General features: G+C 40.2%; 2 long non-coding RNA genes across 4 annotated transcripts; one reads left to right on the top strand and one right to left on the bottom strand.

The window, feature by feature from the left end:
- Positions 1-978: 978 nt before the first annotated feature.
- Positions 979-4559, bottom strand: LOC136236370 (uncharacterized). Of its 3 annotated transcripts, none has more exons than XR_010692109.1 (7): positions 4409-4559; positions 3643-4136; positions 3487-3588; positions 2793-2990; positions 2552-2717; positions 2008-2151; positions 979-1523 (listed from the first exon to the last, which is right to left on the bottom strand). It is a non-coding gene; the product is annotated as an uncharacterized lncRNA (long non-coding RNA). The 3 variants fall into 3 exon arrangements; XR_010692107.1 differs by having other exon boundaries at positions 979-1820; XR_010692110.1 differs by having other exon boundaries at positions 979-1820; positions 4414-4553.
- On the top strand, positions 3167-3651 carry LOC136236431 (uncharacterized). The gene is made up of 3 exons (XR_010692128.1): positions 3167-3262; positions 3317-3418; positions 3478-3651. It is a non-coding gene; the product is annotated as an uncharacterized lncRNA (long non-coding RNA).
- Positions 4560-18087: the final 13528 nt, after the last annotated feature.

Raw genomic sequence — 18087 nt, forward strand, 5'->3', positions numbered from 1 at the left:
ACGGTGAATTCAAAGTGAGCTACAACCTGTAAGGTTGGAGGCGTTTTCCTTAAATACACAATTAACTAACCTTATCATGACACACTAATGTGTGTCGTGTGGTCCAAGAAGTTGGTATGCAATACCAGTGTGTAATTGAGAGGAAGAACAATAACATGATTTTCATGTATATGCAACTCAAAATGAGATGATTTTTCTGTGGAAATGCTATCCATATTCACTAGTCAATAAACAACTATCTGTACAAAAAAGCGTATCCATGAAAGTATAAATGTACATAGTGGTTAAAAGAGCTGATATCTGGTGTGGCCAAGAATGAGTGGCAATCCATCTATGTTTTACAATCTTACATTGATTCTTTATCATTGACTTGTGCAGTCATGTTGCATTCCTAATTAGTTAAAAAAATTAATTAGGAATGCAGGCAAGTCAATGATAAAGGACCAATGCAATATTTTTAAACATAGTTGGATTATTAACAATTTTTGGTTGCACCAGATATAAAATAAATTGTGACCCGGTCTACGAAAAGGGCTCTTATCGCCGAATCAAATATTTTTCAGGAGGCATGAAGAAGTATTTAGGGCAAAACGAGATTATTGCATGTATGCATAGACATACCCTTTCTGCACTCTCTCACAAAGTTTCAGCTTCACAACATATCTTGAAGATGACTTATTACTCATTTTCTCCGACCCTGTATCTCCTCTTCGCGTTGCAAAAATGGACCTTTACAAATCACCACTTTGTCAACACAGCTGCAAATTTTAGCGGGCTATATCTGCGCGAAATGTCCAGTAAAGATAGAGTTCTCTCTGCTCTTAACTTTCTCACCGGAGAAGACGTCAGTTATTACTGGGATGGAGTTGAGAGCAACCAAGTAGAGGCGCTTATTAGCGACTACTTCGATGCCCCAACTGATGATGAAGAAGATCACAGAAGTGATGACGAAAGCGAAGAGGAATGCGACCACAGAAATGAAGGTAATAATTTAATAACACTAATAAATGAATGGTTAAATAAAAATACACATCACACATACTACTATCTTCTTTTTTCTTATGCAGAACAACAGCTTACAAACTATGGAGACAGTTATGAAGGTTACTAATGCATTCAATAACAATTAAAACATATAAATGGTGGACTTTTTATAGACTATGAATCACAGCCATCTGCTGGTATTGATGACAGTATTCAGGATCAAGGTAAATGTAGACTTGAGGATATAAACTTAGTTTTAACTCTTGTAGAAGAATCCACAATAACGCCTGGAATTCTGAGTCCACTTCTAGAGAGTTCTCCACAGTTAAGTGTTTGTACTCCCAACTCACGGGGTACCAGTGCAACATCACTGGTTACTAATGCAATGTCACCGGCTACGACTCCAACGTCTCGGACTTCCACTCCTACATCACGGGCTTCCACTCCAACATCTCGGGTAACCAGTTCACAGCCACGGGTTACAAGTTTGCAGTAAAGGGCTACCATTTCACAGCTACAGTCAGGTGCTGCTACTCCATCTAGGAAGAAACCATCTGATAAACGTTTGTCAGCTGCCACCCTTGCTAGAATCAAACATGGTGAAGTGGAAAGGGAAGCTGAGCCGGTCATATGTGAAGAATTTGTTCTTACAACTTGTGGATGTCAACTTGCTGGTGGAGGACCTTGTAGCAGTATGTTCTCATCAGAATACTATTAGCAGTATAGGGCCCAAGCCCTTTTCCTCTCCAAGGAGTTACTGGACATGGCATTAATTGGATCAATTGCAGCTACTGTGTGCGAAGATGATGATGTTGGGGTACGTAGTGGGCATAGGCCTGCCAAAAGGCAAAGAACAACTATTCAATACATGCACAAAGGATACCAGGTGTGCCAAAATACCTACAATTTCTTACATAGTGTTGGCAAAAGAAAGGTACACAATATCAAAGAACATTTTTTAGAAAATGGTTTGGTGGAACGGGAACATGGCAATACCAAAAATCATCCTCACAATGCACTTACTTTCGCCAGGATCACAAACATCTTGAAGTTCATTGAAAACTATGCTGAAAAGCATGCCATCCTTTTACCAGGCCGCATTCCTGGATTCAAGAGAGATGATGTTTCAGTACTCCCAACATCAGATAGTAAACAGGTGATATCACTCTACGTGAACTACAACTACATCGAAATTCTGTTTAATGTGGCTAAATCAGGAACCCATAAGCACTGTTACACCTGCTTATGGGCTCCTGTTTAAATCTACCAGGGATTTTCCTAGACAATAAATTTAGGAAGGGCTATTCCTGGTTTTTGAAGTATATGGGGGGGTAGAGGCAGAACTTCAGTCATCCAAAATTTAGTTAACAGAATTATCATTATTAAAATTTATTAATTTTTATCATTGAGCCCGTTGAGGCATAGTTCAGGGAGGCAAAATTATTTCCAGGGCGGGATAAAATTCCCTCTTCCCATAGAAAAATCCTCCTGTCTACTCACACTTTGTACACTTTAATCATACTGAAGGCACTAGTCTCATTTCCATGGAATACAACAACATACTTACTGCATGTGTATCTTTTCCAGAAAATTTACGACCAGTGTGTTGTAGCTTGTGGGCAAAGTGAAGACAGTGAGCTGCAGCCTGTATCCTATAGAACCTTTTGTAGATACTGGCGTCTACAGTTGCGGCATGTGGTGATTGGAAGACCCCGAACTGATCTCTGTTGGACCTGCCAACAGAATAGCATGGCAATTACAAAGATGGCTAATACATCAGACCAACAGAAGGAAAAGGCTCAACTTACTTTGTGTGGTATTGTATCGTAGTTAAAAACTAATACAACCAGCTGATGTATTTGTTCTGTGCCACTATTCTTTTACTTTCACTGTACGTTCAGTAATTCTCAGTCACGCTCAACTACAAAATCCTTCACAATTTCCCTATACCAAAGGATGTCTTAGTATCTGCCCATTATGTTCCAAGTTCAAGTAGTCATTTTTGTCTGTAATGTGAAATAAAAAATGCTCATAATACAAAAAGACTATCATTTTTGTTACATCTCTAATGTATCGTCCTGTTTTTAGATCATTGATGAAGCTAAGACACATTTAGAGGCAGTGTCACTCGAGAGGTCTACTTACCGGGAAGCCTGCAAGTTAAGTCGAGAGAAACTGAAGTGTGTCAGATGAGTTCCAGCCCCCTTCACCAGCATCTCACTTGCCACCAAAGAGCCACCAAATCACTGTTCATTACAGCTTTGATATGGCCCAGCAGGTACATAAAAATGTGCGATAAGATAGATAACCAAGTTATAATTTGTTGAAACAGGTTCACTACCCTAGTGATCCTTTTCAGCCAGGGCCCATCTATTTTTTGACACCACGGAAGTGCGGTATTTTTGGCATTTGCTGTGAAGCAATACCAAGGCAGGTAAATATGATTGTATATGATGCGTACATCCTCATAATTATCTGGTACTATACTTTTAGGTAACATACCTCATTGATGAAGCCTTTAATATTGGCAAGGGGGCTAACTCCATTGTATCAATGCTCCATCACTTCTTTGAGGCTCACGGGCTTGGTGAAACATCAGCACACCTCCACACTGATAACTGTGCTGGACAAAATAAGAACAGGTTTATGATGTATTACCTGATGTGGAGGGTGCTGATCGGTCTACATAACGAGATAAAAAATATCTTTCCTTCCAGTGGGGCATACGAAATTTGCTCCCGACTGGTGTTTTGGCTTGATGAAGCAGAAATTCCGGCGTACAAAAGTGGGAGACTTGGATGATATTGCTAATTGTGCGAGCTGGTCATCTCGCATCAATGTTCCACAATTGATTGGTTCATTGGATGGTACTGTATTTGTCCCCATGTATAATTGGAGTGGATTTTTTGAGCAGTATACCATTAAGACTGGTTTGAAGGGCATTAGTCATATGCACCACTTCCGCTTTACTGCTGATGCACCTGGATCAGTGTTTGTGAAAGACACTAGTAATTCTACTAAAAGGGAGATCATGCTCCTGAAAGATAGTTCCTCTGAGATTTCTCCTCAACAATTGCCCCCATTGCTAACACCTCCTGGCCTCTCCACAGAACGACAGACGTATCTTTTTGAAAAGATAAGAGAATTTTGCCCTACAGAAAAGAGAGACAGTGTATGTCCAAGGCCTGCAGGCATTTAAACTTTCACACATTTACGTTATAAGCGTTATACAATTTTAACATGGATTGGCATTAACTAGAACACAAGTTACGTTTAGCTTAAGTAGTCCAAGAAACTATGGATTCCGCTAAAACAAGCATGAAACAGTCCCGTGAATGCTAGAAAGGGCAGCTTTTAGGATGTGTTTGAAGACGGCCCAACCACGTGCCCACTAAAAGGGACTCCTAGCTAACAGTTTGCGTACCTTACATCACGAATGTGTCAACGTTCTTCCTCACCATCACGATCATTCCAGTGCTGCGTTGTTCTAAGCAGTTTCAGTGGCATGTCATAGCTTCTAGTTTCTTTCTTTTCACACCACAAGCATACACGATATTATACTAACGTTAATAAGCATAACCGGGAAAAGATTTGTCGTGATTTGTCCAGCTGTTTGTTTACAATAAGTATGCGATAAAGAGCGGTGTTTCATTTAATTCACTGGAATTCATACTTGATCAACTTTGACGGAATCGGACGAATTCATGATCTGTGAATAACTGATGAATGGATTGCTGCAGAGCGCTGAAACTTTGCAAGTGAGTTTATACTTACCTTATAACTGTTTTTAGCCAAAAAAGTCAGCTTCCAAAATTTGGGCGATAAGAGCCCTTTTCGTAGACCGGGTCACAATTATAATTAGCTACTTTACCTCTTATCATATACTTACAAATACTGTAATTTATTGTATCACAATAGATTGAAGTTAACATGCATGCTGCAGATATAGCACTATAATGACTTGCACATAATTGCTGTGACCTAAGTGCACACTATAGCATAAGGGTGCGCTATGATCTAAGCACATGAAATACTGTTGAGATGCCTTCAAGTATTGTGTAATAGACAAACTGGTTTAACAGGTGTGTGGTCACGTGACACACCACGTTCTCGAAAAGTGAATGGCCTAGTTAAAGAAAAGATCTAGTAGGTGAAAAAAGACCGCTAGTGTTATGTGGTGTACCGGGGACAGTGGTTGGTGAACAAAAATGCTCCACTCTGAGGAGTTGTGTATGAGCCAAGCTACCATGGCCAGAGGTTCTTCGTAGCAGTCCTTCCAGCCTACGGAATCGGTTGAGATGGTTAAAAGAAACAAGGTCATCATTGCTGGAAGTTCATTATAACCAGTGAGCTCGTTCCTTGTGTGACACATGTTGCATGTGGTACACTAAATTGAACGAAACCAATCGCACCATTACAATAAGATGAATGGCTATCGTGGGATACTGGCCGAGTTCTCATGCATGTTCTATAACAATTTTAGGATAATTAAAGTGTTGCTGCAATGAACTGCTCAACTGGCTTAGTCTTGTCATTAGCTTTCAGGTTTGTCTGTTAAAGTTTGTCATAAACCTTTGGGCTTGTCTATTCAAGTGTAGCTGTTACGCTTGTTTGTTCGAGTTGTTTAGTTGTTACCAGGGTGTAATAAGCTTTTGCCATTAGCATCTTTATATGCACTGCTAACACATGTCTTGATTTTGCATGAGGTTTTGCTGTGTTTATTCTATATGCTATGTATGCCACTACTGTTGCTCATGCCTTAGTCAAGTGTTGGTGCTGCATGATGATGCTGCATGAATGTTATTGTGCTTTAATAATAATGTGTTACGTCAATCATTTTCTTCTGTTAGGTCACTCACACTAGGCACTACTTATGCCTGATATAGACAGGTACTAGCTAGGTGATGGCTAAGGGTCACAGATTGTGTTACCAGGTGTATATAGTGCTGGTAAAAGTAAAATCTAAAACTCATAATGACTTCATGCTATTGCATTGAGAATGCTGCTGCATGATATGCTGCGTTGCATGATATGCTGCATTGCATGATATGCTGCTGTTACATGTTTGACTGAGAGTGCTACTACATGATATGTTTCTGTTGCATAATGAGAGTGCCACTGCATGGTATGCTGCTTTTGCATAATAAAAGTGCTGCTGCATGATATGCTGTTGTTGCATAATCGGCTGAGAGTACTGCTGTATAAACGTAGTGACGGCAAAACAAACAAACAAAGAAAAACCTACACATTCCAATTACACTGTGTTTGTACACTCCTCCATATAGTTTGGTGGCAGCTGAGGGATGAGGATGGGACCACAGCCAATTGGCAAATATTTACTGGACAAGCCTTCTCCGGTAGCATGTTCTACATGAGGCTAACAGCTTTGTATGTTTGATCTAGCATGATGGCTGGTCGCTTGCGAGTTGCTGCAAGTCTATGAGGCTATTGTACTTTTAGCTATGCAAAGTATGTTGCATGATTCACTTAAGAGAGTACTGCCACATGAATGTTATTGCTGCAACTATTGCACTGAGGGTGCTGCTGCATGAATATTGCTATTGCTGCTGCTATTGCTGCTGCTATTGCTGCTGCTATTGCTGCTGCTATTGCTGCTGCTATTGCTGCTGCTATTGCTGCTGCTATTGCACTGAGGGTGCTGTTGCATGAATATTGCTATTGCTGCTGCCAGTGCACTGAGGGTGTTAACCCTTTATTACCGAATGGCTAATATATTGCCAAAAAATGCGTGTTACGGGTGCCCTTTATAAATGGACCCATAACTCTTTCGTCCTAAGGGCTATGAAGTTGAAATAACCACCAATTTGCTGAGTAGGCCCAGGCGTTTCTAATAAAGTTTAACGCAAAGCGATAAGAACAAGTATGGGGAACTATCAATACTTATAAACACACAAACACGCATCAAAAACAATTGTACCTGTTTAAATTTCGATAACTTTCGCTCTGAGCATCATGGTGTGTTCTACTAAGAATAAAACTACTCCTCACGTGATAAGGATTCTAAAAATATACAGTATGATGTAACCGGGGGTTATAACAAGATGGCGGCGTCCATCTTTCGCTGCTATGGCGAAGAAAAACAATGCGCCTTTCTTCACTTCAAAGCGCGTGAGTTATGTGTTTTGTTGTAAGGTTTTTAGATGTTTGGGTAGAAGGGAAAGATGGCTTTCATATGGTATATAGCGTTCCGTGTTAATTAATGGGTGGGGTCCTCATGTATTGCGCAAATATCACACAAGCCATAAAATTTCATTTCCTGAGGTTTTTCTGCGGTTTTACGAAATAACTTCGGTAGGAATGGATTAACACCCGATTCTCGTGAACAATGTTTAATCCATTATTTTCACAATCGATTGTGGGACCACTTAAGCGCTGTGACTATTAAAGGTGCAGTGTTTGATCAAATAAATTCAGTATTACTGCTGCTGCTGCAGCTGCTGCTGCTGCTGCTGCTGCTGCTGCTGCTGCTGCTGCTGCTGCTGCTGCTGCTGCTGCTGCTGCTGCTGCTGCTGCTGCTGCTGCTGCTGCTGCTGCTGCTGCTGCTGCTGCTGCTGCTGCTGCTGTTGCTGCTATTGCACTGAGGGTGCTGCTGCATGAATATTGCTATTGCTGCTGCAATTGCACTAAGGGTGCTGCTGCATGAGTATTGCTATTGCTGCTGCTATTGCACTGAGAGTGTTGCTGCATGAATGTTATTGCTGCTGCAAGAATGCTATTACTGCTGCTACTGCATGAGTATTATTGTCGCTACAGCTATCGCTCTGAGGGTGATGTTGTATGAAGATCAAGACACACGATAGTGTGTCGTGCGGCCCAAGAAGCCGGCGCGCCACACCGTGAGTATATTAACAGGAAGAAAGAAAGCACAATTTTCACACCTATGTAGCTCTGTGATCCCTTATCCGATTGGAACCAAATTTGCTAGAGACGTGCCGCCTAGTTAGGGGAGTCTACATACCAAATTTGAAGAAAATCGCCCCAGCCATTTCCGAGATACGAGCGAACAAAATTTCATTTTAATTTCTTCGTTTTTTTCTTCTTCTACTTCTTCATTTCGCACACTTCGCAAAATCCGCCATAAAACACGAATGCGTGCTCGGATCGGGCTGAAATTTGGCACACTTAAAGGGCTCATTAAGGCGGATCTCTGTACCAACTTTGGTAGGAATCCGATAAACATTCACGGAGTTATGACCGATTATTTGCGTAAAATAAGGTCGAAGGTCTGTCACGCCTACAGGGTAAATCCCTTGGAGGAATCAGTTGAAAATTGATATGTAGATGGAGTAACCATCGTAGGAGTGCCTTTTTGTGGTTTGAAAGGAATCGGAATAAAGACCATGGAGATATGACACAAAACCCAACCTGTCAAAATTACGCGATCGATTTTTATGAATAAAAAAACTATTAGTTTTCGTGTCTACCTGGCAAACCGCTTAGAGCAACGAGCTGAAAATCAGTATGTAGCTGGAATAATCATCTTGGAAAGTTCTTGCAGTAGTACAGAAGAATCGGATTACAAATCACTGAGTTATGATTCGAAAGGCAACTATGTGCAGCAAATGCGAGATCAAGATACTCTAATAGAACAGTCACCCTAATAAAGCATTCAGCTGCATGTATAATTTACTCAGTTATATTATATTGCAAGTTTGTATATTTACTCAGTTATATTATATTGTAGCTGAATTCCCTAACCCTGTAAGGAATTCAGCTACAAACAAGTCACCCTGTAGTCAGATCAGCTAGAAGAAGGTACCTAATAGAGAGTTCAGCTACAAAGAAGCCATCATGTAGAGAGTTCAGCTGAAATAAATCACCCTGTAGAGAATTCAGCTACAAACAAATTGCCCTGTAGAGAGATCAGCTAGAAGAAGTTACCTTGTAGAGAGTTCAGTTACAAAGAAACAATCATGCAAAGAGTTTAGATGCAAACAAATCACCCAGTGCTCAGAAAGTTCCGCTATGAACAGATCACACTATCAGTTAGAAACAAGTCATCCTGTAGAGAGATCAGCTAGAAGAAGTCACATTTTAGAGAGTTCAGTTACAAAGAAACAATCATGCAAAGAATTTAGCTGCAAACAAATCACCCAATAAAAAGTTCCGCTGTGAACAGATCACACTGTAGAGAGTTCAGTTAGAAACAAGTCATCTTGTAGAGAGATCAGCTAGAAGAAGTTACCTTGTAGAGAGTTCAGTTACAAAGAAACAATCATGCAAAGAGTTTAGCTACAAAAAAATCACCCAGTAAAAAGTTCCGCTATGAACAGATCACACTGTAGAGAGTTCAGTTAGAAGCAAGTCATCCTGTAGATAGATCAGCTAGAAGAAGTCACTTTGTAGAGAGTTCAGCTACAAAGAAACCACCATGTAAGAGAGTTCAGCTGCAAACAAATCACCTGTAGAGAGTTCAGCTAGGAACAAGTCACCCTGTACAGAGATCAGCTAGAAACAAGTCATCCTGTAGAGAGTTCAGCTAGAAGAAGTTACATTGTAGAGAGTTCAGCTACAAACAAATCACCCTGTAGATAGTTCAGCTAGAAACAAGTCACCCTGTAGAGAGATCAGCTAGAAGCAAGTCATCCTGTAGATAGATCAGCTAGAAGAAGTCACTTTGTAGAGAGTTCAGCTACAAAGAAACCACCATGTAAGAGAGTTCAGCAGCAAACAAATTGCCCTGTAGAGAATTCAGCTACAAACAAATCACCCTGTAGAAAGATCAGCTAGAAGAAGTTACCTTGTAGAGAGTTCAGCTAGAAACAAGTCACCCTGTAGAGAGTTCAGCTAAAAGAAGTTACATTGCTAGAGAGTTCAGCTGTTTAGCTGCAAACAAACCGCCCTGTAGAGAATTCAGCTACAAACAAATCACCCTGTAGAAAGGTCAGCTAGAAGAAGTTACCTTGTAGAGAGTTCAGCTACAAACAAACCACCCTGTAGAGAGTTCAGCTACAAACAAGTCATCCGGTAGAGAGATCAGTTAGAAGGGTCACCTTGCAGAGAGGTCAGCTACAAAGAAATCACCCTGCTTCATCTTTTCTTCTTCCTGTAGTAAAGAAAAAATGACAGGTTAAAAAGCCCTTAAGCTGGCCATAGGCCGGCTTTGGGGTATACAAACGCAAAAAGAAGTGAAATCTAATCCAAAACAGCCAAGCTGTAAAAAAAGAGTGTGGCCCTGAGAAAGGCTATGGTGAAAAAAGATGTGAAATCCAAGGTGGCAGCCAAGAAATGGCTGTGATGGTAGGTTAATGGTAAAAAATTTAATAACAACAATTCAGGTGAATTTGGTGCCACTTGGTCTTGGCACAAAATTCACCTGAATTGTCGTTATTAAAACTTTTACCATTAACCTACCATCACAGCCATTTCTTGGCCGCCACCTTGGATTTCACATCGTTTTTCACCATAGTCTTTCTCAGGGCCGCACTCCTTTTTTTACAGCTTGGCTGTTTTGGATTAGATTACATCTACAAAATGCCTGTTACCACCATTATTACTGCTTCCGTTAACCGTTAGAGCATATAATTATATCCCAGACATCAATTGGTTGATATGCAGTACTGCCCCAGTATGGCTACTACGGCATCTAGTGATCCGAACCTGATCCCCTCAGTTGCCCAATTCCATTTGTGGTTGCTGCATGTATATTATGGCTCCAGCACAAACAATTTTATCACCACTTCATAAAACATTATTGCAGCCACATAAATGTAATTACTGCTGTGAGCTTGAGGGTGCCGCTATTGCATGATCTAATGAGAGTGCGGAGACTAGCAGAGTACTGTGTGATGCTCTAGCTGCTGTATGATATGTAACCGTGATATGTAACCTTATTATATACCAAAGCGCTGCTGCATGAATTTCATGGCTCCTGCATGTCTGCCATTACTGTTGTCACTAATACTGAACTACAACTCTGCTACAAGTATTTTACTTCCACTGTTTCATTACTAGTATTGCTGTCACTGCATGCATGCATGCTCTTCCCCATAGGCTTGCGAGTTATCACTGCTTCTGCAGACAGGCATGTCCTAACTGTTGCTTTCATGCAATACCATGTTTATGCGACTGCTACACTATTCAGTGACCACCTCTGTCAGTTGTCTAATCCACTCTATTCTTACTAGCTCATGCATTATCATTACTGTCACTGACATCATATGATTGACCTACTACAGATGTGTAATTACTCTCCAATTCCTTCTACACCAACCCACCCCCGCCCCCACTCTATGCTATTAATTATGTACCTAGTGGGTATTTCTATACATTTTTACGGTCAACAGTGTTTTTTTCTTCTTTAGTAATACTATTATCTCCTTAAGCATGGTAACTCTGTATTATTATTCATATTTATTAATGCTTTACAGCACAAGTGCTGAAAGTCTGTAGGACACCTGGTCCTACAGCCTGCTTAAAGACTTTAGCTACATAAGGTGTGCTTGAAAAGTTCTTAGACATGCCTGGGTTATTCCGTTTCCACCTTTGGGTATGTGTAATTTTCCACTGGTTAGTTACATTGCAGTACAGTACCTTTCTGTCATTGAACATGCAGATGTGACCGCTTCACTTCAGCTGTGTTACTTTCTGCAGGCTTACTCCATGCCCTTGTATATGCAGGTCCATTGGTGGCTACATGCAGTTAGGAGGTGCGTATCTCTACACCAAGGTTGCACATCCCTTCTCCATGTATATGATAATACCTTACTGTAGTGTTTCCCTGGTTTAACGGTAGGATAGGTGTCATTATCTAGGGCCCCCTTTACAAGCTTTCCATGCCTCTGCAACCTATTTACATTCTTATGCAATTAAAATTTTGTTCAGTTGCTAATGTAACTTGTAATATCTCCAGTATATACCAACTGTTGTATACCTATATAGCTCAATGGCTGTTGCTTCCGCAGGCATGCTCCATACTCAGGTATATGCATGTTCATTGGTGGCTGCATGCAGATAGGAGGCTGGGTGTGTATATCCATATCAAGGTTGCATATAATAATATCTCGCTATAGTGTTTCCCTAGTTTAGTGGTAGGATAGGTGCCCTTGTCTATAGCTCTTTGCAAGCCTTTCCGTGCCCTCTGCAACCTATTTTTAAACATTTATCAGTTTGTTTTGGGGTACATACCTGCAATCCTCAGTTGCACTTGTCTTCGTCAGTGCATAGTGTTTGTGTGCACAAGATTACTCTTGTACTTTAAAATTGAAAGTATCTTCATACAATATAAACTGCTACATGTCTAAAATCATTACAGGCTTATATACTACATATGTAATCTCTTTAGCTCTAATTGCAAGTTTACTCGAGCTTACCAATGTCTGTATGTATAGTACTTGGCTGTATTCAAACTTTGAATACAACTGTTGCTGCTGCTTATGGGCTTTTATGGTTATGTTCTGATTACATGCTTGCAAAATGCATATCAATATTAATTTTGCAGGGTCACTTAATGCTCTCTAATATGTGTGTACATCTGTTGCTGCATATGGGTAGCTGACACTCGCATACAATCAATTGGCAGACCTACTGTGTACATGCATTCATGCCATATTTACACACTCCTTTATACTTATGCTATACTTGAACACTCCTCGGTACTCAAAGGTTCTCAGTCATTAGTCCCTGCTGGTCCTGCAGCAACTCTGTTTATAATACGATTCCTATCACTATCGGTACACATACAGGTTCACTTAGTTGTATTCTCATTTGGTATTGTCGTAATTTTCTATATGTGACCCGGTCTGCGAAAAGGGCTCTTATAGCCTTTCCAATTATCCATGTTTGGCTAATCATAACTCCTAATCTACTAAAGCTATCACCATGTAATTACACCCACAGCTACTGCCAGGTCAGGGTTGTTGAGTGACCAAATTGTAGGCTTGTACCATATTCACCAGTCAAGTTATGGGTTACCATATATATGCAATTGGAAAGGCTATAAGAGCCCTTTTCGCAGACCGGGTCACATATACCATTGGGATGTGTCATATACTTCATGCGTACCTGTGCTATGTGTGGTTATTATAACTAGCCACAATGATATTACTGTCTGTGTACTATCATGATTTTTATATGTGGAGTAAGGCAAGCTCGGGAAACTGGGGAAATATGGAGGAATTTGGATGAATTAGATGCTAGTTATGTAGCTGTAATACTTTATCAATTTATGCCAATATTAATGTTCATGAGATAGCTTGGTCTGTCATTTTGGTTGCTAGTGAGCAATTGCTGTGATTTGACGTGTATTAGCAGTTTGCTATCATCACTTGCAAATGATCTGTTCATTCATCTACCCTATTTATGGAAGAACTTACTGCCCACCATATGATTTCCTCAGTTTCCCGTTATTCATCCAAACTCATCCTCTATATATCACATAGTATATTATCTATATATTGTCATGTCATGCATGATCTTATGTAGATCAAGACACGCGATAGTGTGTTGTGCGGCCCAAGAAGTCGGCGTGCCACTCCGTCAGTATATTAACAGGAAGAAAGAAAACACAATTTTCACACCTATGTAGCTCTGTGATCCCTTATCCGATTGGAACCAAATTTGCTACAGATGTGCCGGCCAGTTATGGGAGTCTACATACCAAATTTGAAGAAAATCGGTCCAGCCATTTCCGAGATACGAACAAACAAAATTTCATTTTAATTTCTTGGTTTTTTTCTTCTTCTACTTCTTCATTTCGCACACTTCGCAAAATCCGCCATAAAACACGAATTTGTGCTCCAATCAGGCTGAACTTTTTGGCACACTTGAAGGGCTCATTAAGGCGGATCTCAGTACCAACTTTGGTAGGAATCCGATGGACATTCACGGATTTATGATCGATTATTCGCGTAAAATAAGGTCGAAGATCTGTCACGCCCACAGGGTAAACCCCTTGAAGGAATGAGTTGAAAATTGCTATGTAGATGAAGTAACCATCGTAGGAGTGCCTTTTTGTGGTTTGAAAAGAATCGAGGTAAAGACCATGGAGATATGATGCAAAACCCAACCTGTGTCACAATTACGCAATCGATTTTTATGAATAAAAAAACTATTAGTTTTCACGCCTACCAGGCAAACCGCTTAGAGCAATGAGCTGAAAATCGGTATGTAGCTGGAATAATCATCATAGAAAGTTCTTGCAGTAGTACAGAAAAATCGGATTACAAACCACTGAGTCATGATTTGAAAGCCAACTACGTGTTGCAAATGCGAAATCGAGATACTTTAATGGAACAGTCACACTAATAGAGCATTCGGCTACGTTTATAACTTACTCCATTAAAGAATTATATTACATTGCAAGTTATTCTGTAGGGAATTCAGCTACAACCAGTTAATCTGATAGACAATTCAGCTACAGGCAAGTCACCCTGTAGAGAGTTCACCTAGAAACAAATCACCCATAGAGAGATCAGCTAGAAGAAGTCACCTTGTAAAGAGTTCAGTTACAAAAAAACTATGTACCATGCAGAGAGTTCAGCTGCAAACAAATCACCCTGTAGAGAGATCAGCTAGAAGAAGTCACCTTGTAGAGAGTTCAGCTACAAAGAAACCATCATGTAGAGAGTTCAGCTGAAAAAAATCACCCTGGAGAGAGTTCAGCTACGAAAAGGTCACCCTGTAGAGAGTTCAGCTAGAAGAATTCACCCTATAGAGAGTTCAGCTGCAAATAAATCCCGCTGTAGAGAATTCAGCTACAAACAAACCACCCTGTAGAAAGATCAGCTAGAAGAAGTCACCTTGTAGAGAGTTCAGTTACAAACAAATCACCCTGTAGAGAGATCAGCTAGAAGAAGTCACCTTGTAGAGAGTTCAGCTACAAAGAAACCATCATGTAGAGAGGTCAGCTGCAAACAAATTTCTCTGTAGAGAGATCATCTACAAAAAGATCACCCTGTGGAGAGTTCAGCTAGAAGAAGTCACCTTGTAGAGAGTTCAGCTACAAAGAAACCACTATGTAGAGAGTTCAGCTGCAAACAAATCATCCTGTAGAGAAATCAGCTACAAACAAATTGCTCTGTAGAAAGATCAGCTAGAAGAAGTTACCTTGTAGAGAGTTCAGCTACAAAGGAACTATCATGTAGAGAGATCAGCTACAAACAATTCACCTTGTAGAGAGTTCAGCAAGTAGAAGTCACATTGTAGAGAGTTCAGCTACAAAGAATCCATCATGTAGAGAGTTCAGCTGCAAACAAATCACCCTGTAGAGAGTTTCAGCTATGAAAAGATCACTCTGTAGAGAGTTCAGCTAGAAGAAGTTACCTTGTAGAGAGTTCAGCTACAAACAATTCACCCGGTACAGAGATCAGTTTGAAGAAGTTCTTTGTAGAGAGTTCAGCTACAAACAAATCACCCTGTAGAAAGACCAGCTAGAAGAAGTCACCTTGTAGAGAGTTCGAATACAAAGAAACCACCATGTAGATAGTTCAGCTACAAACAAATCACCTGTAGATAGTTCAGCTACAAACAAATCACCCTGAATAGAGAGATCAGCTAGAAGAAGTTACCTTTTAGAGAGTTCAGCTACAAACAATTCACCATGTACAGAGATCAGATAGAAGAAATTACCTTGTGGAGAGTTCAGCTACAAAGAAACCATCATGTAGAGAGTTCAGCTGCAAACAAATCACCCGTAGAGAGTTCAGCTACAAACAAACCACCCTGTACAGAGATCAGCTAAACAAGTTACCTTGTAGTGAGCTCAGCTACAAACAATTCACCCTGTACAGACATCAGCTAAAGAAGTTACCTTGTAGAGAGTTCATTGTAGAGAGTTCAGCTGCAAAGAAACCATCATGTAGAGAGTTTTACCATAAATAAATCACCTTGTAGAGAGTTCAGTTACAAAGAAACCACCATGTAGAGAGTTCAGCTACAAACTAGTGACCCTGTAGAGACATCAGCTAGAAAAAGTTACTTTGTAGAGAGTTCAGCTACAAAGAAACCATCATGTAGAGAGTTCAACTACAAACAAGTGACCCTGTAGAGACATCAGCTAGAAGAAGTTACCTTGTAGAGAGTTCAGCTGCAAAGAAACCATCATGTAGAGAGTTCAGTTACAGTACAAACAAATCCTGTAGAAATATTAGCTAGAAGAAGCCACCTTGTAGAGAGTTCAGTTGCAAAGAAACCACCATGTAGAGAGTTCAGCTGACCCTGTAGAGACATCAACTAGAAGAAGTTACTTTGTAGAGAGTTTAGCTACAAAGAAACCATCATGTAGCGAGTTCAACTACAAACAAGTGACCCTGTAGAGACATCAGCTAGAATAAGTTACCTTGTGAGAGTTCAGCTGCGAAGAAACCATCATGTAGTGAGTTCAGCTACAAACAAATCACCCTGTAGAAATATCAGCTAGAAGTAGTAACTTTGTAGAGTGTTCAGTTAGAAACCACCGTGTAGAGTGTTCTGTAATAAATATCTAATCAAAAACAGCCAAGCTGTAAAAAAAGGAGCGCGGCCCTTGAAAAGGCTATGGTGAAAAAAGATGTGAAATCCAAGGTGGCGGCCAAGAAATGGCTGTGATGGTAGGTTAATGGTAAAAATTTTAATAACGACAATTCAGGTGAATTTGGTGCCGCTTGGTCAATTGGCACAAAATTCACCGGAATTGTCGTTATTAAAATTTTTACCATTAACCTACCATCACAGCCATTTCTTGGCCGCCACCTTGGATTTCACATCTTTTTTCACCATAGCCTTTTCAAGGGCCGCACTCTTTTTTTTACAGCTTGGCTGTTTTTAATTAGATTTCACTTCTTTTTGTATTTGTATACACCAAAGCTGGCCTATGGCCAGCTTTGGGACTTTTTAACCTATATATTTTTCTTTACCACAGGAAAAAGAAAAAGATGAAGCAGATTTTATAAATACTTTAACTCATTCTGATTTATCAGTAAATGTACAAATTATATATATAATGCATATATCAAGAGTTCATTATTATGAACTCTTGCATATATTTATTACATGTCAATTAATCCCCACAGGATAATTTGCAGCTGATCTCTCTACTGGGTCACTTGAAATGTAGCTGAACTCTCTACAGGGTGATCTGCTTGTATGTAGATGAGCTCTTTACAGGATTCTCTCTACAGGGTGACTTGACTCTAGCTGAACTCTCTGCAGGGCTATCTATTTGTAGTTGAATTCTTTACAGGGTGATTTGTTTGCAGCTAAACTCTCTACAAGGTAACTTCTTCTAGCTGATCTGTCTACAGGGTGACTTGTTTCTAGCTGGTCTCTCTACAGGGAGATTTGTTTGTAGCTGAATTCTCTACAGGGTGATTTGTTTGCAGCAGAACTCTCTACATGGTGGTTGCTTTAATTTGTAGCTGAACTCTCTAAAAGGTGACTTCTTATAGCTGAACTCTCTACAGGGTGATCTTTTCATAGCTGAACTCTCTACAGGATGATTTGTTTGCAGCTGAACTCTCTACATAATGATTTCTTTGTAGCTGAACTCTCTACAGGGTGATTTGTTTGTAGCTGAAATCCCTACAGGTGATTTGTTTGTAGCTGAACTCTCTACAAGGTGATACTTCTAGGTGATCTCTCTACAGGATGACTTGTTTCTAACTGAACTCTCAACAGGGTGATCTGTTCATAGCTGAACTTTCTACTGGGTGATTTGTTTGCAGCTGAACTCTCTACATGGTGGTTTCTTTGTAGCTGAACTCTCTACAGGGTGACTTGTTTCTAGCTGATCTCTCTACAGTGTGACTTGTTTCTAGCTGAACTCTCTACAAGTGATTTGTTTGCAGCTGAACTCTCTACATGGTGGTTTCTTTGTAGCTGAACTCTCTACGAGTTAACTTCTTCTAGCTGATATTTTACAGGGCATATTTGTTTGTACATAGTTGAGTTCTCTACAGTGTGATTTGTTTGCAGCTGAACTCTCTACATGAGAGTTTCATTGTAGCTGAACTCTCTACAATGTGACTTCTTCTAGCTGAACTCTCTACAGGGTGACTTGTTTCTAGCTGATCTCTCTACAGGATGACTTGTTTCTAGCTGAACTCTCAACAGGTGATTTGTTTGCAGCTGAACTCTCTACATGGTGGTTTCTTTGTAGCTGAACTC

Source organism: Dysidea avara, chromosome 1, assembly GCF_963678975.1.
Source record: "Dysidea avara chromosome 1, odDysAvar1.4, whole genome shotgun sequence".
NCBI classification, from domain to species: Eukaryota; Metazoa; Porifera; class Demospongiae; order Dictyoceratida; family Dysideidae; genus Dysidea; species Dysidea avara.